Genomic DNA, 14,529 nt, shown 5'->3' on the forward strand with positions numbered 1-14,529 from the left:
AATAAAACCAAATAGAATTAGTATCAAAAGGATGACAATGGGATGACACTGTTCAGGACACCCATGTGTCCTAGGGTGACGTTATGATGCTTGTATCCCCATTCATATGTTCTGTGCCTTTAAGACTGTCTCTGTAGTGTGAAAGTTTTGTTTGGGTTTTTCTTATCAAGGACACGGAGACGGGGCAGTGCATAGTTCTGCTTTCGCCTTTTTGCTTTGCTCTCTCTCTCTCTCTGGCTCTTACTTCTGCTTCACTTCTGCTTGCTTTTGCTCCTGCTCATTAGTTAGTTTAGCTAAACAGTCCAAATTCCTTCCTGGACTGTTTCTCCTTTCCTTTTTTCAACCTTCTCGAACCTGCTCCAGACTGGGACCTGGGAACACCGACAGTTTGCACCTTGTGGCTGCAGCAGCTGCCCCAGCGCCGGAGGGACTGAGAACAGAGCGACCACCCCCGAGAGAGACTTTCTGAATTTGTCACCTTTTTCAGAGCGATGTCATCCGGTATTGTTCATTCTGTGTGCTGGGGGTGCTGTGCCTGTTAAATAAACAGGTTCTTCCCACTTCTCTCTGAGGAATCCTTCCCAAACCGGTTGGGGGGAGGGGCCGTGTGGGTTTGCTTTCTGGAGGGGCCCCCTTTGGAGATTCTCTACCAAATTTACCCTAAACCAGGACAAAATTTGGCGCCCAACACGTGGGGCTCGAGAGAGAGTGGAAAAACCCTTTTTTGAGTGCATTTTGGTTGCCATTACTCTGTGTTTGTATAAAGCAGTTAATAGCCATGCTTTTTGAATTCATAATGTCTGTTGGGGTGAAGGCTTGCATGCATTTCTGGTCCCTAAGGTTTTTTGAGATTTTAATACCTCTATGGTCCCTAGGTTTATTTTCTTACCCAGAAATAGCTCTAGTATTGTCCCTAATATGTAGTTTTTATAGCAGAGGGGCAGTGACCAGAGTAGCTATCCTGCTGGGCTTGGTGGTAATGATGTGTAAAAAGTTTATAAACATGCTGGGGTCTGCTCCAGGTATGAATGGTTCACGGCTATGGTTATGCATCCAGTTTGTTAGAGGAGGAGCAGCAGGGGATGAGGCATTTCAGCCTTTGCTTTCCTTCTTCTCCTATGAATCTGTTGCATCACTATTGAAGGATGTTCAGTTTCCCCTGAACGTTCAAGAAACCATCTTTCTGGTATTGAGTCTGGTAACCTTCGTCTATACAGCCTGCTGCTTCTCTAGGATGAGGGCTGAGATTTCTAGACCGGCTGATGAGACCCCTGACTCAGGAGTAGACCCCGGTGTGGAAAATCCTAAGTGGTGTGGGAAATGGGAGGATATGGGCCAAATCCTGAAGGAATTCTCTGACCCTATAGTCTGGGATTTTCCCCATGAGCAAATTCAGAACCCAGCTGAGGTGGGGAAATATCTGAAAGAGAAGTCCCAGGATGAGCCTAAGGAGAGGAAGGTCATTGCAGTGAGCTGGGCCCTGGCTTGTGCTCATCGCTCACTGCTGGATCCTGTCGGGCAGCAGACAGAGGCAGGGGGGCAGGGAGATAAATCAGCAGCTATCCCGGTGACTCAGGCTGCAGCCAACAGCCCAGGCTCAAAGCCAGCAGCTAAACCAGATAGAGAGCCTAAGCCAGCAGCTAAACCAGAAAATAAGCCTCAACCAATGGCTGTTGCTGCCAGTACTAGAAGTGGGAAATGCACGGACAAGACCAATCGACCAGTGGATGATGTGGATGATGATGATGATGGAGAAGGAACCTCAATGCCTCCTGACATAAAATTAGGAGTCAAAGCAGCAGGTGCAAGATCAGATGCAAATATTGAGTCCTTTTCCCTGAAGGACCTTCGTGGCTTACGGAAGGATTACATGTGGGGACAGAGTCTGTTTCTATTGCTGGTGTGACCAGGGGGATCACAGGATTTTACTTTGGTGGAAGCTGAGGTGAGCCTGACTGGAAATGAGTGGAAGAAACACCCTATTGTGACTGGCCCAGAAGCCCCATGCATTTTAGGTATAGACTTCCTCCGAAGTGGGTATTTCAAAGACCCAAAGGGACTCAGATGGGCATTTGGAATAGCTGCTGTAGAGACAGAGGGTGTCAAGCAGTTGAACACCTTGCCTGGACTGTTAGAAAACCTATCTGCAGTAGGACTTCTGAAGGGAGAAGAGCAACAGGTGCCAATTGCCGCTTCCATAGTGCATCGACGACAGTATAGAACCACTCGAGATGCTGTGATCCCCATCCAAAAGATGATCCAAGAGCTGGAGAGCCAAGGGGTGGTCAGCAAGACCCACTCACCCTTCAACACCCCCTTCTGGCCTGAGTGAAAATCTGAAGGAGAATGGAGATTGACTGTGGACTACCGTGCATTGAATGAAGTGACTCCACCACTGAGCGCTGCCGTGCCAGACATATTAGAGCTCCAGTACGAGCTGGAGTCCAAGGCAGCAAAGTGCTTTGCCACTATAGACATTGCCAATGCATTTTTCTCCATTCCTCTGGCAGCAGAATGCAGGCCTCAGTTTGCTTTCACATGGAGGGGAGTGCAGTACACCTGGAACCGACTGCCCCAGGGGTGGAAGCGCAGCCCCACCATCTGCCATGGACTGATCCAGGCTGCACTGGAAAGGGGTGAGGCTCCAGAACATCTGCAGTATATTGATGACATCATTGTGTGGGGGGAACACAACTGCGGAAGTGTTTGAGAAAGGGAAGGAAATCATCCAAATCCTCCTGGGAACTGGTTTTGCCATTAAAAAGTCAAGGTAAAGGGACCAGCTTGTGAGATTCAGTTCCTGGCAGTGAAGTGGCAAGATGGACTGTAGTAAACCCCATTCATTTAGCAAAAGCACCATGGAGAATCTAACAAAAGGAATGCTGGCACAGCAGCAAGGAAGCTTCCTGACTCCATGGACATCTGCCCTATAAACTGTCTCTATAACCATGTGAGACAATGCCATGGTAGCCTTTACCTATCGGTCATTTTATGGTCCCCCTAATCCCTTGCCATTGGTCAAGTTTGGATACTTGCCAAGCCTATAAAAGTAGCATGCTGTACCCTACTAGCTCAGAAGAAGAAGAGCTGAGACCCTTCACGGACCCCCAAATAAAGCCTTCTCTGTGGAACAGCTTCTGCCTTCTCCTTCTCCTCTCTCCGTCTGCTGCTGCCTCAAGCCTGGGGCTCCACTACCCAGCAAGCAAAGAGCTGAGGTCCTAAGAGCTGCTAATCACTATAGAGCTGAATATCACCAGGCTTGCTAGAAAGGCAGCCCCGCGGCATTGGCCTGAGCTGGCTTCGGGACCCGGTCCCTCCTCAGGGACTGAGATCCTGAGCACCAAGGCTCTGCTTCATGATAAGGCTGATCGGAGGCCTTATTAATGGACGGCATCAGATTCCTACAGACATAATCAACAAGATCACAGCGATGTCTCCACCTACCAATAAGAAAGAAACACAAGCTTTCCTAGGTGCCACAGGCTTTTGGAGGATGCACATTCCTGAGTACAGTCAGATCGTGAGCCCCCTTTACCTGGTCACCTGCAAGAAGAACGAGTTCCACTGGGGCCCTGAGCAGCAACAAGCCTTTGCCCAGATCAAGCAGGAGATTGCTCATGCAGTTGCCCTTGGCCAGTCAGGACAGGACCAGAGGTGAAGAACGTGCTCTACTCTGCAGCCGGGAACCATGGCTTGTCCTGAAGCCTTTGGCAGAAGGTGCCTGGGGAGACTCGAGGCCGACCACTGGGATTTTGGAGTCGAAGCTACAGAGGGTGAGAAGCCAACTACACTCCCACAGAGAAGGAAATCTTGGCTGCCTATGAAGGAGTCCAAGCTGCCTCAGAGGTGATTGGCACGGAAGCACAACTCCTCCTGGCACCCCGACTACCGGTGCTGGGGTGGATGTTCAAAGGAAAGGTTCCCACCCCCCACCACACCACTGATGCTACATGGAGTAAACGGATTGCTCTTATCACACAGCACGCCCGTATTGGAAACCTCAATTGCCCTGGGATTTTGGAGATAATTACAAACTGGCTGGAAGGTGAGAACTTTGGTCTTAGTGATGAAGAGCCACAAGAACCAGTGACAGGGGCTGAAGAGACTCCTCCCTATAACCAACTGCCCCCAGAGGAAACGCGCTACGCTCTTTTCACTGACGGTTCCTGTCGCATCGCAGGGATGAACCAGAAGTGGAAAGCAGCCGTATGGAGCCCCACACAACAGGTTGCAGAGGCTGCTGAAGGAGAAGGTGGATCAAGTCAACTTACAAAACTCAAAGCTGTTCAGGTTGCTGTGGACAATGCTAAGGGAGAGAAATGGCCAAAGCTCTACCTCTACACTGATTCATGAATAGTAGCCAATGCTCTGTGGGGATTGCTGGAGAGGTGGAAAAAGGCGAACTGGCAGTGTAGGTGTCATGGTTTGATGCTGGCACAATGCCAGTGTCCCCATGAAAATATATGCTCCCTGGTGTCTGCTGTGAGATGTGACCAGGAATAAGCAAAGCAGGCCCCCACTTGGAAATAAAGAAAATAAACCTTTATTAACTAAACTACAACTCTAAGTAACACGAAACACACAGGGAAAATGAAAACTTTCCAAAAACATTTCCTCCCGCCGCCATCAAATTTCCAATACACCTATCCTACAAATCACCAACTCTCGGTCCATCACCACCCTTTAGGTAATCAATTCTCAGTTCATCAAGGGGAGAGGAATCCTTCTTGTGCCATAGGCTTCCCCGGGAAACACCGCTGAAACCTCGTGTGTTTCCACGTCACTCATGGCACCGTCTGGAGAACATCTGCCATTGTGACCTCTTCCTTCCACATCCAGTGCTCTCACCACTGCACATGGACCAGAGCTGCTTCTAGGGTTGTCCTTTTAAGGATGCTTTGTCCCGTTCCAAAAAGGGCACAGTCTCACCTTTGGGACACCTATCCCCCCCAAATTTCACCCCCTGGGGCCCAGGGGTACCAACACTAAACCCTCTTAGCTCTGAGCCATTGCCTCCCCCTGGATGCAGTCTCTGTGTCACAGGAAACATGGTTCTGTCCATGGCCATACAGGAAAAGTCCAGCTAAGGCCACTCCATCATCTCTTCCCACCTAAGATTCTTCTCTACTCTCCTGATATCTTTCACTTGCCCAGACCTTCACACTTGCACAATTCCGTCCTCCATTTCATCTCTTATCTCTCTTCTAGCAAAGGTTAATGTTCTGCAAAGTTTTCCTTGTCCGAAAAAGGGTTAAAAGCTCGGGCTCTGCCCATCCAAAGCTCCCACAGCTGCCGGACCCCTTCTCGCTGCATCCCCCCGCCCTTTCACGGTGGCACAGGCGCTCTCTGTCTCTCTCTGTGTCCTGGGGGGGAGGTGTGGCTGCCCCCGATGCCTCTCGGGGCTCTTCCACCCTTCCATCCTCGGGCCAGGCCTACCTCACCCAGCCCCAAACCAGCCAGGAGCTGGGCAGGGGAGGCCCGACCTGCTTCCCTCACTGGAACCCAAGAGAGCTTCCCCCGGGAGTGCTCTGCTTTTTAACCCCTGAGTTCTCAGAGCGGTATGCAATGTCCCCAGTGGCCAAACCCGGTGCCAGTATTCAAATGTGAGCACCTATTGGCCTGACCACTTCATATCCCAGAAAACTAACTTCCTCTCAAACCACGACATCTATATAATCTCAGTCCAGTTTATCCCAGTCTGCAGGAACCCAGTCCATTTGATCCCAATCCATATTTGATCCCAGTCCATATTTAATCCCTGTCCACAGCTTATCCTAGTCCATATTTGATCGCAGTCCATAAAATCTGTCATATTTGATCCAGGCCATATTTGATCCCAGTCCAAAGTTGATCCCTGTCCTGATTTGATCCCAGTCCAGTTTATCCCAGTCCATAGTTGATTTTAGTCCATATTTGATCCCAGTCCATTTTTTATCCCAACTCATATTTGATCCCAGTCCATATTTGACCCCAGTCCATATTTGATCCCAGTCCCTGTTTGATCCTAGTCCATATTTGATCCCAACCCCTATCTGATCCTAGTCCATGTTTGATCCCAGTCCGTGTTGCCCGGCACACATTCCAAAAGTCTGGAATTCCAGCTCCCATCCAGGAAAAGATGTTCCCGCCCTTGAAGGGAAATGGAGCAAAATCCTACAGAGACATTTCCCTGCCAGCCTTCAGGACTTCAGCTCCTGAGACTGGGAATTGAAATAGTAATTGGGAAATAAAACAATAAATAATCAGGGGAGGGTCTGTGGGGACAGAGGGGTCATCTAAATCAGGGCAGGGGTCAATTAAATCAGGGCAGGGTCAATTAAATCAGGGAATGGGACAGCTAAATCAGGGCAGGGGTCAATTAAATTGGGGGAAGGGGAATTAAAACAGGGAAAGGGTAAATTAAATCAGGGGAGGGGTCAATTCAGGGGAGGGGTTAATTAAATCAGGGAAAGGTCAACTAAATCAGGGGAGGGTCTTTGGTGGCAGGGGTCAATTAAATCAGGGGAGGGGTCAATTTAATCAGGGGAGGGTCTTTGGTGGTCACTGGGGCAATAAATCAGGGGAGGGTATTGGGTGGTCCCTGAGGCAATTAAATATAGGGAGGGTCTCTGGTGGTGCCTGGGTCAACTAAATCAGGGCAGGGTCTCTGGTGGTCCCAGGGTCCAGGGAGACACTGAGAGAGAAACAGAGCAGGCAAGGAGAGGTAGGAGAGAAAAGGGGACACCAAGACAATGAGCTGAGAAGGCGGCACTCTGCAAACAGAACTGCAACAGACTGAACATGAACGGGAGAGAAATCAGTAAGTCTCAGAGTTTTATTTGCTGTCAAATACATCCGACACACCCAGCCCCACACAATCACCATCCCACCACTCTAATTGAGACCCCACGACTCTAAATCACCTCCCAACCTCATCTCAGCCTGATGGCTGCGGAATCGAGTGAGTTTGGCATGGGACTGAGTTTTTTGAGGTGGGTTTGAGCTCTTTTTGGGGTAAGATTGAGCTGTTTTCACTGGGATTTCAGTGGTTTTCAGGTGACAGATCCATTTCTCTTGGCATTTGCAGTGCAAAGAGATGGAGAATAGAAAAAAATTAAGGTGAAATTAAAAGGTGAAGCAGCCAGGTGTGTTCCCAACATGGATCACATGGAATGTGGCTCACCTGGGCTGTGCCCAAAGTGCCTCCTCCAGTGGGGGATGGAGCTGGAGCAGCGCACGAAGCTCTGCCCGCACTCGGGGCACTCCCACGGCTTCCCTTAGTGGTGCCTCTGTTGGTGTTGGGTCAAGTGAGAGTTCCTGGAGAAGCTCTTCCCACACTGGGGACACTCGTAGGGCCTCTCCCCAGTGTGGATGCGCCGGTGCCTGATGAGGTGGGAGTTGTGCTTGAATCCCTTCCCACAGTCGGGGCAGTGGAAGGGCCTCTCCTCTCTGTGAATCCGATAGTGTCGGAGGAGATGGGAGCTGGTCTGAAACCTCTTCCTGCATTTATCACACTTGTAGGGCCTCTCCCCAGTGTGGATGCGCCGGTGAGTGACAAGGGTGGAGTTGTGCTTGAATCCCTTCCCGCAGTCGGGGCATTGGAAGGGCCTCTCCTCTCTGTGAATCCGATAGTGCTGGAGGAGATGGGAGCTGGTCAGAAACCCCTTCCCACACTTGGAACACTCATAGGGCCTCTCCCCAGAGTGGGTCCTCTGGTGCATGACCAGGCCGGAGCTCTGGCTGAAGCACTTCCCACACTCCCCACACTCGTAGGGCTTCTCTCCAGTGTGGGTCCTCTGGTGGACAATCAGGTCGGAGCTCTGGCTGAAGCACTTCCCACACTCCTCACACTCGTAGGGCTTCTCCCCAGTGTGGATCCTCTGGTGCCTGATCAGGTCACAGTTCCGCCTGAAGCTCTTCCCACACTCCCCACACGTGTGGGGCTTCTCCCCATCATGGAGCTGCTCATGGAGCACCAGCTCCGAGCTCTGGCTCCATCTCCAGCCGCCTTCCCGGCCCAGGCTGGCTCTTTCCCCCTCAGATCCCCGCCGGCTGCGTTTGCAGCCTCCCCTCGTGCGGCATCTCCGGGGCTTTTCCTCCCCGTTGGCTTCCTGCGCCGTGGAGCCGCTCAAAACGGCCTCTGCCACCAGGTTCTGCCGCGGGCATTTGTCCTCCCTGCCCTCCATGCTCAGCTCCTGCTCTGGGGGAGGAAGGACAAGGACAGGATGGGATTTGCCTCCGTGCCACAGGCAAGGGCAAGGAGATCCCCCCAGGCCTGAGCTGCAGCCGGGCCGTGCTGGGCTGGGAGATGGAGCAGCACAGAGGGGAAAGGGGCACTGACTTCCTCCTCACCTGCCTCAGTGTTCCGGGGCATCTTCCTCTTCCTCGCAGCCTCCCTGGGGTTGGCAATGGGAAATCCTGGTTTGGGGAAAACAAGGGATGAGCGTGTTTGTAGGAGCGTCGGGGGGTAGGACAGTCGGGACAGACGGAGACGAGAGATCTCTGCAGCCAGGGCGTGGAACTTGCGGTTTATTGCAAAGGGCCTGGGTGCAGGGCCCTGTTTGGAGCTGCCAGGCACAGCTCGGAGCAGGCCCGAGAGAAGAGAGGGGTAGAGAGGGTGAGAGGGTAAGAGAGTAAGACAGGCAAGAGGATAACACAGTAACGTTCCCATTACAACACAATAAATTTTCTTCTCTGTTGAATATTCTATTTCTCACCAACCAATCAAGTACAAGATAAAAATCCTACAGCATTTACATACAGCCTGTAAGAATCATCACATCACCATACTGTGTTACATTTTACACCCTAAAAACTCCTCATTGGACCCCTTCTGCTGAGCTAGTAGGGTCTGCGCTGACCCTTGGACCTGTCTGCAAGCAGAGGGAATTGTTTCATCAAAAGCGGATTATCTTCAGTCAGGCCACACCATTGTTTTCCAGTTGTTCACTAACTGAGATATCTCAGATCTTGCTTTCATTTCAGTCTTCCTTACACTTTCTATATTCTCAAAATCTTTTGCAAGACAATCATATTTATAAGGCTTTCCTGTTTCACCTTCCCCAACACACATTGCGTTTGAAGGTCCCTTTTGCCCAAGTCCATGTCTACAACTCACCGGCCACCTCGTCTCCAGGAAAATCTCCCAAACACCAAGATTCAGCCCTGAAAAAGCCTCCCAGGAGTTCCCCGTCGCTGGTCCCTCCCCTCTGGAGTTCAGGGCTTTCCCCCTGTCCCAGCTACTGGGGTCACGCTTGGATTGGGGGTCCCCCTTCTCCTCGGTGCCCGCCCTGCCCAGGCTGCTGGCAGTCCCAGCAATCCCAAAAGCTCCCCTCGCTTTGCTCTCCCCATTTCAGGATGCCGGGGGTTTTTGGGCTCCCGGGGTCCCTTCTCCCCTCATTCTCTGCTCTGGGCTGCAGCGGCTCCAAGGAGTCACCCCTGCCCCTCTCCAGGCTCTTGAGGCTCCCGCCAATGGCGGCGCTCCCCCCTCTCTGGGCTCCCCACTTTGAGCTCCTGGTGGACACAGGGCTCTGCTCCTCCAGGCTGCCTCTGCCGGCAGCCGCCACCGGCACCCCCGATGTCCCCCCAAGGGGCCTTTTCCGCTCAGCCTTGGACTTCTTCATTCTCCAAACATCCCCAAAAACCCCAACCCGGGGACCCCCCGGGATATCTGGGCCGACCTCCCCCACTCTGCTCACCGGCGCGATTGGGGGGGCGATGATCCCACAGGTGGGGGCTGCGAATTCAGGCAGGGATTGACGGCGTGGTTCCCTCAGCTCAGCCTCGATCTGCCTTTGTCCCTTCCTCCCACTCGTCCCCTTCCATCCCCCATCCTCCTCCCCCTCTGTCTTATCCCCACCTCCTTTTCCTCTTCCATCCCTCCCCTTCCATCCCATCTCCTCCTCCTCCCTAACCCCACCTCCTCCTCCCCCTTTTTAATGAGTTAATGTCTTAGTTTGTTCATCAAGTTGCTAAAGACTATGAAAAGGGGAAAAGCCAATAATAGAAAAACCGCAATGAAAGATGTAACAAGCTAGTATGTTGCAAGATGAATATAACGGGCTAATATACTGCAAAATAAATGTCATAAGGCTGAAACTGCAAAATGTTAGAAGCTAATATGTTGAAAGGCTAAATAAGCAATATGTAACTATACGTAGCTATGTGCCTATTGTTAGCCAAGGAGTAAGGGGCAAGGCCCTTGACACGGGTAGTGGGCCTGCTATGATTGATAGCACAATATTGGCTTATCTGCTCAGTAAGCTTAAAGTTCCAGGAACCAGACCAACCATACCAACTAAGGAAAGGTTGACCGTGGGGCAAGAAGAAGAAGACTACCGGCCTTCACCCTCGGACCACCGGGAGGCAGACTACGACCACCTAGCAACAGGAGGAGAATGCACAGAGTACTACCCTGAAAGACACACCAACCCGGAAGCAGGACTGTATATAAACCCCACGAAATACCAGAAGCGGGCGGCAGTTGGCGGAGCAGAGACTCCCCTGTTGCCCAGCGCTGATTTGCTTTTTGCCTTGCTTGCTGTAATCAATAAAAATTCTTAATCTGATTATACTCACTCGGCAGATTGTCCACTCCAATTTATGACACCCTTCATCCCTGCCCTTCCCTCCCTCCTCCTCCTCCCCCAGCAGCAGCCACACCCTCGGTGCCCCGTTCCCGCAGCCCTCGCAGCCCCCGGCAGGAGCGGGGATGGAGCCGGGACAGGTTGGGATGGGCAGCGCGGGGCTCTCGGCTGCTCCCAGCCGCTGCGGGCGGGGGGAACGCGGCCCGGGCCAAAGGAGAGGCAAACTGGGAAAACTGGGGGCTGCACATCCAAACTGGGCCTTGCTGGGGACCCTGCCTGGCCACTGCCAGCCCTTGGGGCTCCTCTCGGCACATCCGCCAGGGGGGAACGCACACAGGGCTGGGGGATCCCAGCAGTGGCAGCACTGCCAGGGACTGGGCTGGACTGAGATCATACTGGGAGTGACTGGGAGTGTACTGGCTTTGTACTGACACCATACTGGGATCGTGATGGAACTGTACTGGGTTTGTATTGACATTATTCTGGGATCATATTGCCATGCCAGGGCAGACCGTGATCGCACTGATGGACACTGTGATCATACTGGGAGTGAGCAGGAGCCTGCAGGAGGCAACCGAGACCATGTTAGGGGCAAATGGGATATAGTGGGAGTGACTGGGAATATGCTGAGGATGACTGGGAGCAGCTGTGAGTAACTGGGATCATGGTGGGAGAAACTGGGAAGAACAGGGAGTGACTGGGTGCATGCTGGCGGCGACTGGAAACTGCTGGGCTTGTACTGGGATGAACTGGGATCATACTGGTGGTGATTGGGATCATACTGGCAGTGAGTGCCACAACTCTGAGGCTGACTGGGAGTGCTTGGGAGCAAATGGGATCATACTGGAAGGAACTGGAAAGATGGTGGAGGGAACTGGGCTACCCTGGGAGATACTGGGAGTGACTGGAAGGAAAGTGAGGGTGAAAGAGAGCAACTGGAACCATGCAGAGCAAAACTGGTTTATTCTGGCAGAGACTGGGAGCACACTGGGCTCATATTTGGGCCATACTGGGACTGACTGGACTAATACTGGGAGGAACTGAGTGTCACAGTGAGCACTCCCTGCACATCATCCCCCATACTGGGTCTGACTGGGAGCAACTGGGAGCAAATGGCATCATACCGGGACACACTGAGTTGATTGAGGAAGCAACTGGAACCATGCTGGCGGCAGCTGGGACCAAACTGGGAGAGACTGGAAGTAAGTGGGATTATCCTTGTGAAAAATGCATATTTTGTGATTGGGTTATCCCAAATATTAAAATGAATATTATATGTCTTGTGTTAGAAAGTACTGCTGTATTAATTCTGTTAATTAGTGAGTTGAATATGGTTTTAGGTTATTAAAAAATGTTAAAATAGAAACTATGCTTGGTAAGAGGCTTTTTTTAAAGAAAGGACTTGCAGCGAGATAGCAGCCACAGGATACCTAAATATTTCAGAGAAAAAGAATTTATTGCCCTCTTATCAGAAGAAAGGAACTTCTTCCAACCTCAAAGGCGCTGTTAGGATTCAGAGGCAGAAGCTGGCACTGACCAGACAGAATCCTGTGTTTGAATGGAATTTATGCATCATGTATGAAGTGTATGAATATGCAACAGGCTATTGTTTTTAATGGTTAATCCTGTGTTAACAGGTGTCCTTTTTCAGGCTTGTGCTGCCCAGAAAAAGGTACCCGGACATCCGTAACTCTTGGTATTTATTGTCTCATATTGTCCTAATTCGATTTCTCCAAACTGTGATTACTCTAATTGTATTACTATTTTTCATACCCATTTTATTACTATTATGGTTTTAAAATTTTAAAAGCAAGTGATTGGCGTTTTTCACAATTTTGGTAGCAGAGGATGGTTATTAACACCTCGCTGCCGGTGCTTTAGGAGAGTCAGAGTGGGGAAGGCGCGCCCGGCCCCGTTGGCAGCCTCGCTGTTTTTCCCCTGGGGTGACCGACAGACGCAGGTTATGGTGGACAAAAGGAGACAATAAAACAAAGAGAAGGGAAAAGGCTCCCTACAACCGCCGTAATTAGCCCCCTAAGAGTAGTAATGTGCATGAAGAATCCGGGAAGGAAAAGGGATTGCTAAGTATTTCTCAGGGGGACAGGTACAGGGGGATGAATGTGTGTGAATGAGAGGAGGGCTGGTTGTCCCAGACCCGCCAAGTGAGTGCTGGAGTCTCCCACGCTGCGTTTCCGACTTCCCGCCGTAAGTGGCCAGGAAAGAGATGAAGTGAATGTTAACAGGAGTGAGAGAATCCCCCGGGGTAACTGGGACTGGGTCTCAGAGTGGGGCTGGACCCCTCGGAGGAAGGCAGCAGAGGAGTTTCCGAGCCCAATCCACTAGGAAACGGGACAAAAGGGAACCCTAAAAATTCTGTTGGTTTGAGGGATAAGAGAGCCCAAGAGCATCCAGAATTAAAACCTGCTGGGTTGAGGAATTAACATTCCAAGAGCATTCAGGGTTGTGCAAAATTCTGCTGGATAGAGGATATGCTCAAAAGCATCTGGGGTTGGACAGCACAGCTGGGTTGAGGGATATCCAAGAGCACCAGGACTGGCCAGAAACACCTAAACTTGTAATAGGTGATGTGAAAGTGTATGGTAGAGATAATTAAAGCAATTAATGTATAAAATATTGTAAACTCCACACTAAGTGTCTTGACCATCCTGGCAGGGAGCAGTGTCTTATTCATATACATCTAGTTCCTGGACTTGGTTGAGATAAACATTGGGGTTTTTAATGAAAGAATAGAAGCTTCCAGGGCGATAATCGCTGGCTTCCCCAGGTCACCAGGTCCAGCCAAGAGTGATTATTGCCTCGACGATTACACAGCTACCAAGATGATCCACACCCCACCCTGATGCATGTGAATGCTGACTTCCCTGGAGTCTACTGACAACATCAGACACCTGGACTGAGTCTTTGTCCACCTCTGCACAGGTAAAGCCAAGGTTATGCATGGGAAGAGACACAAAGAACATTCGGTCATCTCTGCCTCGAGCAGAATAAACTGTAAAAGAACTCGCTGCGTCAGGCAGCATTTGTGAATAGGGGGAGACTCTGACATTCGGAGCTCAGATCCGTGTTTGCCCAGCACCGAACCCGGGCTCGACGCTGACCCTTGGCTGTGCTGGTTTTGACAACCGAACTTCAGTCGACAGACCAATTAATAAATCTTTGCTAAATTTTCTTATAAGTTTGGCTCTGGATTTGATCACTTATAACAGAAGGTACCTTATTGTTGTCTTGTTGTGTGTGACAGTGAGTCACACACAAAATCAGCCTCAGCTTCCCCGGCGAGTGGGAAGGGGGGGCTGTGGAAAGAGGAGTGTGTGACCCACAAATAAGCCATTGTTCTCCTGGGCGTGTGGGGGCTGTGGCATAAGGTACAGGTGACCTGCAAAGGGGCCATTGTCCCCAGGGCGTGTGAGGGGGCCGTGGCTAAAGAGTGTGAGTGACACACAAATCAGCCTCACAGGTGAACGGCACCAGAGGCAGAAGAGTCAGGGCCCTCCCAGGAGCCCCGGAGATACTGAGACCCAGAGGCCACCCCAAGGTGAGGGGGGCCACAGGGACCCGCGATTCTCTGTCAACAGGGATCCACTCTGTGTCCTGAGGGTGGGAAAGAATGTGTGGAAGTGAATGGGAAATAAAAGTAAATGAATGTAAATGAATGAAAGTATAGGTAATGTGGATTGTGCATTTTAGGCCTTACCATATGTCTTCGGAGGGAGATGTATTGTACTGAAAGTGTGAGAAAAAAGTTTTTTATTTTTGTGTGTCTAGTTGAAAGAAAAGTCATATTTAGGTTGATAGTGAAAGGGAAAAACAGAGGCAGAAGATGAATAGATAAGACCTTGAAAAATGAGACAGAAAACCAATAAGTTGGATACAGGGAAAAAAAAAAAGAAAAAATAATCGTTTGGGAGTTATGTTAGCTAACAGATACAACTCCTTCCAAAAA

The 14,529-nt window shown here is 50.8% G+C and overlaps 1 pseudogene; it reads right to left on the bottom strand.

Annotated features, from left to right (window-relative positions):
* The window catches only part of LOC128949482 (zinc finger protein 850-like), a 190,508-nt pseudogene extending 182,538 nt beyond the window's left edge, over positions 1 to 7,970 (bottom strand).
* Positions 7,971 to 14,529: the final 6,559 nt, after the last annotated feature.

Source organism: Melozone crissalis, unplaced genomic scaffold, assembly GCF_028551555.1.
Source record: "Melozone crissalis strain CALT ecotype California unplaced genomic scaffold, PUWL_Pcris_2 ptg000244c_1, whole genome shotgun sequence".
Taxonomy (NCBI): Eukaryota; Metazoa; Chordata; class Aves; order Passeriformes; family Passerellidae; genus Melozone; species Melozone crissalis.